The sequence below is a fragment of the Equus asinus genome, chromosome X (genome assembly GCF_041296235.1).
Source record: "Equus asinus isolate D_3611 breed Donkey chromosome X, EquAss-T2T_v2, whole genome shotgun sequence".
In the NCBI taxonomy this organism is placed as follows: Eukaryota; Metazoa; Chordata; class Mammalia; order Perissodactyla; family Equidae; genus Equus; species Equus asinus.
In genome coordinates this window covers 45,796,714-45,805,336 of record NC_091820.1, presented here as the reverse complement: position 1 = coordinate 45,805,336, position 8,623 = coordinate 45,796,714, and the positions used below count along the sequence as shown (strand labels likewise).

General features: G+C 50.8%; 1 long non-coding RNA gene across 1 annotated transcript; it reads right to left on the bottom strand.

Moving 5' to 3' along the window:
- Positions 1-905: 905 nt before the first annotated feature.
- On the bottom strand, positions 906-6,585 carry LOC139042738 (uncharacterized). The gene is made up of 3 exons (XR_011499805.1): positions 6,448-6,585; positions 6,073-6,144; positions 906-5,846 (listed from the first exon to the last, which is right to left on the bottom strand). It is a non-coding gene; the product is annotated as an uncharacterized lncRNA (long non-coding RNA).
- Positions 6,586-8,623: the final 2,038 nt, after the last annotated feature.

The following is an 8,623-nucleotide window of genomic DNA, read 5'->3' as shown; positions in this document are numbered from 1 at the left end:
AGAGGACTTCCAATTAGCATGGAATTATTGAGCACATTCATATGCCTTCGCCGTCTCCCCCAAAACTACCACTAAAATGACAGTAGCAGGCTTAAAAAAAAAAGACCTAAATCCACAAGGACAAAAAATCCCAAAAAACAACAGAGGAAAATACAGCCATCGAAAGATGTCATCAACATTTTGGAAGCCAGAAAGCAAATGGACAAAAGGTAACTGACTTAGCAGACCAGAGAATGCTGGAGGCTAAGCGTCTATGGGGGTAGAAGCTGCGAGAAGTGAGCCGATTCAGGCAGCAGAACCCCAGAAAGGCTGAGGGATCAGAGGCACGAGGTACTACGGAAGGCACAGTTGAGCTGAGCACAGAGCTGTTGGCGTGTCTGTTTGAGAAGCCGTTAGACTTCTCCACTTCTCCCAGCCAGGTCACCTCATGTCAACCCCCATCCCCACGCTGTCAGAGTCTGGGGACTCACTCTCTGGAGAGACCGAACACAGAGGACCCTAGACTCAGGACAGCAGGCTCAGTTGACTGCAAGGGTGCCATCCTGAAAAGGGGGAGTGTTAATAAATTAGTAAAGTTAATAAATGATTATTGTCATTTTAAGCCGCTAAGTTTTGGGGTGATTTGTTATGCAGCAGTGGATAACTAATAAAGTAAGCACTGACCGTGGAAAGCATGGGATTCAGAAAACTCGAGACGCACATCTTGGAGAGAGGCGAGAAGAATTCTCACGTGGATGCTGAGGGGAGATCCCGGGGGTCCCTGGGCAGCAGGCCCAGAGTGGGAGCCCGCAGGATTCTGGGATGAGGTCTCCAAGGAAAAAAACTGAGAAGTCAAGGGGCCTCTTTGAATGTATCCAGAAGCTAAACAAACAAAAAGGGGGCGAGAGATGAATATTAACTCCAAGGAAAACAAAAATTTGTACAGTAAAGGACATGTATTCCAAGCATATTATACAACACAGCAGTGAATAAATTTACATACTTATAGACACTGAATATTGATTTAACAATAAATTGTGATTTAATTTTATTAGGATAATAGGAGCAAGAGAGAGTCTAAGAGTGGGGAGGAGGGGAGTTCAGCTTGATTTTCAAGGAAAAAAAACAATGGCGGATTTGTTTTCCACGGCTGCCATGACAAAGTGTCACAAACCGAGCAGCTTAAACAACAGAAATGCACTGTCTCACAGCTCTGGAGGATGGAAGTCCGAGACCAAGGTGTGGCAAGGCCGTGCTCCCGCTGAAGATGCGAGCGAAGGATCTGGTCCAGGCCTCTCCCAGCTTCTGGTACTTCCTCAGCTTCTGGCTGCATAATTCCGACCTTCACACGGCGTTCTCCCGGTGTGCGTGTCTGTCTCTGTGTCCAAATTTCCCCCTTTGTAAGGACACCAGTCATACTAGATTGGGGCCCACCCTAACGACCTCATCTTAACCCGATCATCTGCAAAGACCCTATGTCCGAATAAGGTCACATTCCCAGGTACTGGGGGTTAGGACCTCAGTGTCTTTCGGAGGGACACATTCAACCCATAACAGATGGCTAATGTCCAAGATTAATAAATCCAGATATAACAGCATAAGCACGTTACTTAGAAATACAGAGGTAAATATGAGAAGAAACAGATCAGAGTCAAAAGCACCTCCTTCTGGGTAGCGGAAATTGGGGTAGAGCCAAGGAGGCTGTTGCTTTTTCTTTATAAGCCTGAAAAAACTGCCTGACTGTTGAAAACACGCATGTTTCTCACCCACCTTGATTATCACACTCATCACGTGTCATTACAATTTGATTGCTCATCTGTGGTCCACACAGGACCATAAACTCCTGCAGGCTAATAATAATCATAGTCAGTATTTACATAATGCTTACTATGTGCCCGCCACTATTTTAAGCAGCTCACAACAACCCTGCAAAGGAGGTACTGTTATTATCCACCCTTTCAGACGGCAAAACTGAGGAACAGAGAAGTTAAGTAATTTGTCCAAGGTCAAATAGCCATGTGATTCATTTTGGCATTGCCTTACTGCTGAGGACGGAAGCACATCCTTAGTATCTGTTAGAGATAGGAAGAAAGGAGTGGAGGGACCTCTTTGTCTGCTCATCTTTGATGAGCGTGTGGTTTCCCTCTATTGTGGGCCAGCCAAGCCTCATTAGGTGGCCCCCGTGCCCCCATGCTCCCCTCTTAGGATCCTGTCTGCCCTTCCAGCCCTGCCATCCAGGTAGCTGTATTCTTTTCCATGTAGTCCATCCCGCCCCACTGACTGCAGCCCATTGGTCTAGAAAGGGCCCCTGACCCAGCACCAGCCAATCAGAGGCTGATCGGGGGCCATGGATGGCATGGTCTGGTGAGGAAGGCAAGCTGGCCAGTCCGGTTCTCCCTGCTGGGCAATGTTTCACTTAGCTGCACAGAGAACTCGAGCCACTCAGCCATGGACGGGAGGCAGCACCGGTCTGTCAGTGGCTGGTTAAGTTGTGAGGGGCAGAGGACGGCTGGTGGAGGGAGAAGAGAGAGAAGCAGAACTACATCACGGCGCCAAGAGAGAAGTAGGGAGACACTAGGACTCCCCCAGCGCCCACCAGCTGTCCAGCTCCAGACCTCATGCTGCCTCACAGCCAAACCCCCTTTTCTTGAGCTCCCGAGTCTCCTCTGATCTTGTAAACCAACCCCGCTGTCTACGATGGCCCCTGTCTGACATCTGGGCATTTCTCCTTTCTAGATGTTTTCCTCTACATGTCTTCCTCTGTTTCTCTCACCTTTTTATTTCCCTCTCTCCCCATCTAGTGCTCTGGCTAAGCAGACACTACATTTTTAATGTGCATTGTTTTTCATAAAGTCGTGGACAGTCAGGGCTGTAAGGCACCTTTTAGATTAGCCGTCCAATAGAACTTTCTGCAGTGATGGAAATGTTCCATATCTGCGCTGTCCAGGACGGTGGCCACCAGACACACGTTGCTATTAAGCACTTGAAATGTGGCCGGTGAGACGGAAGAACTAGATTTTTTATTTTATTTAATTTTAATCAATTTAAATCGAAATTGCCACATTTGAGTAACGGCTACTGAGTTGGACAGCACAGTCGTTCGACCGTCTGATCCATTACCTCTCTTTACAGATGAGTCTCTTGTTGGGTGTGTTAAGAGCCCAGCTCATCTCTTTCTTATCCCAGTGGCTACCTCCTCAAGTCACTGCCCAGCTATAGGACACAGCAGCCCGGGGACTGGGGTGCCTGGCCCCAGCTGGAAGTTAAGTAGTTGCTCCCTCATAACAGCAGGCCCAGGGAGACCCTCAGAGGCTCCCCACGCAAGGGCCTATGTGTACTGGGAGTCAAAGGACAAGTCAGGTGACTAGGCTAAAGGCGGGGAACATTGTAACCTCAAATTAAAGCCTACTTCTCTGATTTCAGGGACCTCCTCAGAGACAGCCCAGGCCTCCCATCTCCCCCTCTGCACTCTCTTCCCCCAGAGACCTTTCCATCAAGATGGTCCTGTTTTGTGCCCCAGGCCCTCAGAGTCTCCCTCTGCAGCAGCGGATGATAAGCCTTGAGGCCAGTGGTCCACTGTGGTCAATGTGTTAGCCCCTGGGACAGAAATGAGTGAGCTACTTCCCCAGCTGGTTTTGTGGACTGTACGTCCCAGGTGTGGCCACATGATCTTGTTCTGGCCAATGGCGCGTGAGCAGAAAAGACGGACAGCACATCCAGGTCTGGCCCATAGAAACCTCTCATGCGCTCTTTTCCCTTCCACACTTTGGTACAGAGGAGTCCAGCAGAGCTCCAAGATGGAGGGATCCCTGAGTCCCCCCTGGAGAGGAGAGTCCTGCCCTTCAGGAACACCGATTTTGAGGTTTATGTCAGGGATAACCTCCCATTGTGGTAAGCCACTGCACCTTGAGGATTTCTCTGCGACAGCAGCCAGCATTTTCCTGACTCCTACACACCCAGGAAACACACTTCCTCCTGAACAGGTCCTCATGCTGTGAATGGTGAGCATTGGGGTCACTCTGGCAGTGCAGGAAGGGCCACGTGGTCTTGTCAGTTGTCATCTGAGATCTCAGACCACAAGGTGAAGGCAGTGATGTTCGTCTGACACCTGTGCTGAGCTCAGAACAGACTGAGTATGCGTCGGGCCTTCCTGCTCCCCACAGCCTGCCCTCCCTGTGGCTGTGGCCTGACAGACTCGCTTTCCTAGGTCGCTGAATGGAAGGTCTGTAACTGATGCCCACAAAGGAATGGAATCCTTCTCAGGGAGCAAAGGCCTACAGAACAACCTCTCAGAGGAGCTGATGGCCTCCGGCCTCCATGTGGATAACACACAGGCCACACGGGGTTTCCTTTCTCCAAGGTCCTCAGGTGGGACCAGAGATCTCAGCGTGAGGGACAAGGAGCCCCTTGGTGCCAAGGATCTCATGTGACTTATTCTAATGTGAGCAGCAAGGAGAAAGTCAAAGAAATTGGAATCACAATGTGAGTGAGGCCCAAGGTGGGTATTTCCTGGCAAAGGGATGAGAAGCCTGGCCAAAACTCCCTGCCAAAATTTCCCGGCTCTGAGAGTCACAGATGAAGGGCATAGAAATTTTCTGCCTCATTAACCAAACTAGGGAACACAAAAGGAGGGTCAGGCTTGGGAGGGGAAATATTGAGACTACTTTGGAGCACCCAAAGTTTGAGGGGCCAGTGGGGTGCCCACAATCAAGCTTCCAGCAGCTGGATGGGAATGAGAATCTGGGAGGGCCAACCCAAGGAACAAACTTGGATCTGGAGAGACTAGATGACGGAAGGCACGGTGAGGGAGGGGATGGCTGAGAGAGCGAGAAAGAATGCTAAGAAGAGGCTTACGGAGCAAACAAAGTGGGGCACTTGAGTCGCCAGAAAAGCCAAACAAGGAGACAGACGAAGAGCAGGAGGAGAGGGAGGAAGAGACGCAGGAGAGAGGGGGGTAAGAGGAACCTCGTGGCGGAGAGTGTGAGAGAGGAAGGAGTGGTCAGCCGGCGGCGCAGCAGCAAGAAGACAGGAAGGGAAGGGGCGCAGAAAGGCCATTGGATCTAGTGACACGAGCTCATTGGCCGCCTGCATGAACAAAAGTTAGCCCAGAAGGACACTCACTGGTTGGCAAGGGGAAGCCAGGTGGAGATCTAAAATTTATGGCAGAGAGTCTGCAAAAAGGATAAATTGCCCCTTAGGGACCGTGAGCTAATTGTGTCACGTGGTGTGCCTCAGGCAGGGACAGTCTAGCAGCACAAAACAGAAGCCCACTTGCGCAAGCTTAAGTAAAAAGGGAGAATTTATGGGAAGGACATGTGGCTATCTCAGAGATTCAAGGACAGGAAGTGCAGCCGGCCCCTGAGGACGGGAACCAGCAACAGGGGAGCCAGCAGGAGGCTTGGCAGCTCCGTCCTCGCCTTCTCGTCTCTGCTGCTCTGAGGTCTCTGATCTCTGCTTTCCTCCGAGATCGCTTCCTTCTTCTCTCTCAGCTTTTTCTGTGGCTCTGTGCACATGGTGGAAAATGCCTGCCTCAGGTGGCCCTCCCTGGGCTGTTCACTTCCGTCTCCCCTGGCCCCACAACTGTGCCCGGCGCAAAGCATTTAAGCAGCCGACAAAGATGGCCAAGAACTGCCAAGAGGTCCCAACGGCAAATTCCTGGGAGAGCATCTGATTGGTTTAGTTGGTTCAGGTGCCCATCCCTTATCCAACCAGCTGTGGCCAAGGGGAGGGTCTTATGCCCTCAAGCCTCTCAGTGGGGGCTGGGGAGAAGCATCTTTGGGAAGGGGTCCCAAGCAGATTCTTGAAGAAGAGAACGTGGTCACTGTCCTATTCTGACCTTCCAGACAAGCTGCAGGCCCCTGATCTGCCTGCAACAGAAAGAGACTCAGGAGGTCAGGCTCCACTTTAACGATGGTCAGTAAACAACTCCATGAAGGCCACGCCGGGTGAGGAACGTGCAGCCACAGGCGTTCCCGAAAATGAGACTTTCCTGTGCTTCCCTCCCTCCCCTCTCTCCCCCCAGACCCCACACACCCCGCACACCCAGCAAGCCCAGGGATGCCACCCAAAGAGCTCGTCAGGGCCTCGCCTGACTTGAGATTTCCACAGCCTCAACTCCCATCTTCTTGGATGTAGCCAGACTCCTATGTTTCCTTCTGCTAAAGCCTGAAACGAGAAGAGGACAAAAAGAGCTGGATCAGAGGGGTTGTGGGAGACGGGGAGCAGCGCCTGCCCAGCTTGGAATGGCCTTGACCTCACGGTAGATAGATCAGGCAGGGCCCCAACAGGAAGCAGTTAAGATAGTTCGAGAAGTATTTCTTCACAAAGGGACCGTCAACAAAGATGTGGGTGCGGGGGAACCACAGGGACAGCACAAGAAGCAGGAGCGCTTAGCAGTGGAGTTGTTACCGGTCCAGGCCCAGAGGGACAAGGGGAGGTCGTAGTTATCCAAATGGAGGAGAAGGCCACCTTAAAAGAAGCAGGGACCTTCAGAGGAGGGGTCAGTCAGCCCAAGGAGACTTCACAGGGAGGAAGTTGGGGAATAAATCTTCGCCTTGTTCTCCACGGCCTCTGAGCTCTCTGAGAGGCTGGCCAACAGGAAGCCAGAGGGTGGGGAGCCCTTTGAGACGAGTGCAGGGGGTGGCTTCCTGGGGACAGGGCAGGGAGGAGGAGGGCGGAGCGTGGACCCGGAGAGGCAAATGGAGGATGTTGTGAACATCTACTCCCACGCAGGGCATGCTCTAGACTGTGGGTTCCTCCAGGAAACCACTGGGCTCCTTCGCCTTTTGTGGCCAGCACCCACCCCCTGCACAGCTCGCGCTTCCACCCCGTGTTTGCTGAGGCCCCGAATGAATGAATGAATTCCATGGTGCCTCTTCATTTCTCACACTGGCAGTTAACGGCATGCAGCGGAATAGGACCAGGAACTCCTCCAAAGGGAAAGCTTTGGAGGGTGGAAGAGAGTAAAAAGAAAGAAATCAGAAATGCCCCAAAGATGAAGGCCGAACGATGCTGTCGCTATTCCTCGCTCTCGCATCAGGAAGCGCGGATCATGCGCCATGCAGTCTTCTCCCTCTTGATTATAGCCTTTATGCTAATCATAAAAGCGACCGTAACTGGCACATGCAGGACTTTAAAGCTTGCCAAGTGTTTTACATGTAGCATCTCCTCAGATCCCCTCGACAACGCTGTAAGGTGCACCATATTATCTTCCCCGTTTTACAGACCAGGCTCAGAGTGGTCGAGTTGTTTGCTCCAGGTCACCCAGCGGGTATTGGTGAGACCACAGCTAGGACTTTGAGTCCACTTCTGCTGCCATTTGCGCCCCGCAGCCCATTGTCACAGGTCTCTCAGGCTCCCTTCTTGCTGGGCGTGCTGTCCGGATTTAGGAGCTCCAACTTTCAAGAGGATGAGGAAGCAGGAACCAGAGCATGCAGCGGCCGGAATTGGCCCCGAGGACTCTGCCGCGCGCAGGGCCCCTTGGCCTTCTGCTGCCACCTCCTGGACCATCAACACCCTTTTTTTTTCTCTCTGCTCTTCTCTGCTTCAAATACAAGCGGAACTAGGAGGGGAATGCCCTCCTCCCTCAGTGCATTTACTGTCTAATAATTTTAAAGATTTCAAAACTGAATTCCCTTAAAAAGGAAGGAAATTCCGACACATGCTACAACATGGATGAACCTCGAAGACATGCTAAGTGAAAGAAGCCAGTCGCAAAATGACACATATTATAAGATTCCACTTGTACGAGGCACTTAAAGTCATCAAATTCACAGAGACAGAAAGTAGACGAGTGGTCCCCAGGGGCTGGGTGGGGAGGGAGGGATGGGGAGTCAGTGTTTAATGAAGATAAAGCTTCAGTTTTGCAAGATGAAAAAGATTCAGGAGATGAATGGTGGTGATGGTTGCATAACAATGTGACTGTAATTCATGCCACTGAGCTGTATACTTAAAAATGGTTGAGATGGTCAATTTCATGCTAGGTCTATTTTACACAATTTTTAAAAACTGAATCTGGCAAACATTTAATGAGCACCTACAGTATGCTGTACACTAGAAATTCAAAGCCCACAATGCATCAGCCCTACCTTCAAGGATTGCTCAGTCCTGTCGGCCAAAGCGGCGTAAATGTACACAGGGTCATGTGGAAAGTGCAGTGGTGCAATTGGCAGGGTTTCTCAAACCATCTGTGGTGAGGAACATATGTGTGTGTACATGTGTGTAATTTCCAGTCCATCATAAAGTGATGTGTCCTACAGAGCTCAGGCCAACGTGCCACTCACAGTGGAAGTTTGAACTTATCTATTTCCTGTTCAACCAGAGTCCACTGATCACCCACTTGGATGTCACAGCAAGGTCAAGTTGCTTTCAAGGTTTCAGAATGGTTACTCTCAATGCCTGTGCTTATCTTATTGCAGACCAGCACTTGTCCACGGACCACACTTTGAGGAGCACTGGTCTATAAGAAGGTGAGCCCCTTTAAGGAGAAACCATTTCTTTTCATTTTATCCATTCTTGTGCATGCCTTCAGACTTTTAGCAGGACCACCCAAAAGGAGGCCCTCTCCTTGCCCAGAAAGGGACGCCCACTTGTTCATTACCTAGTGTTTTCCCTGTGTTTTGAATACGGAAAGCTCTGCCAGGAC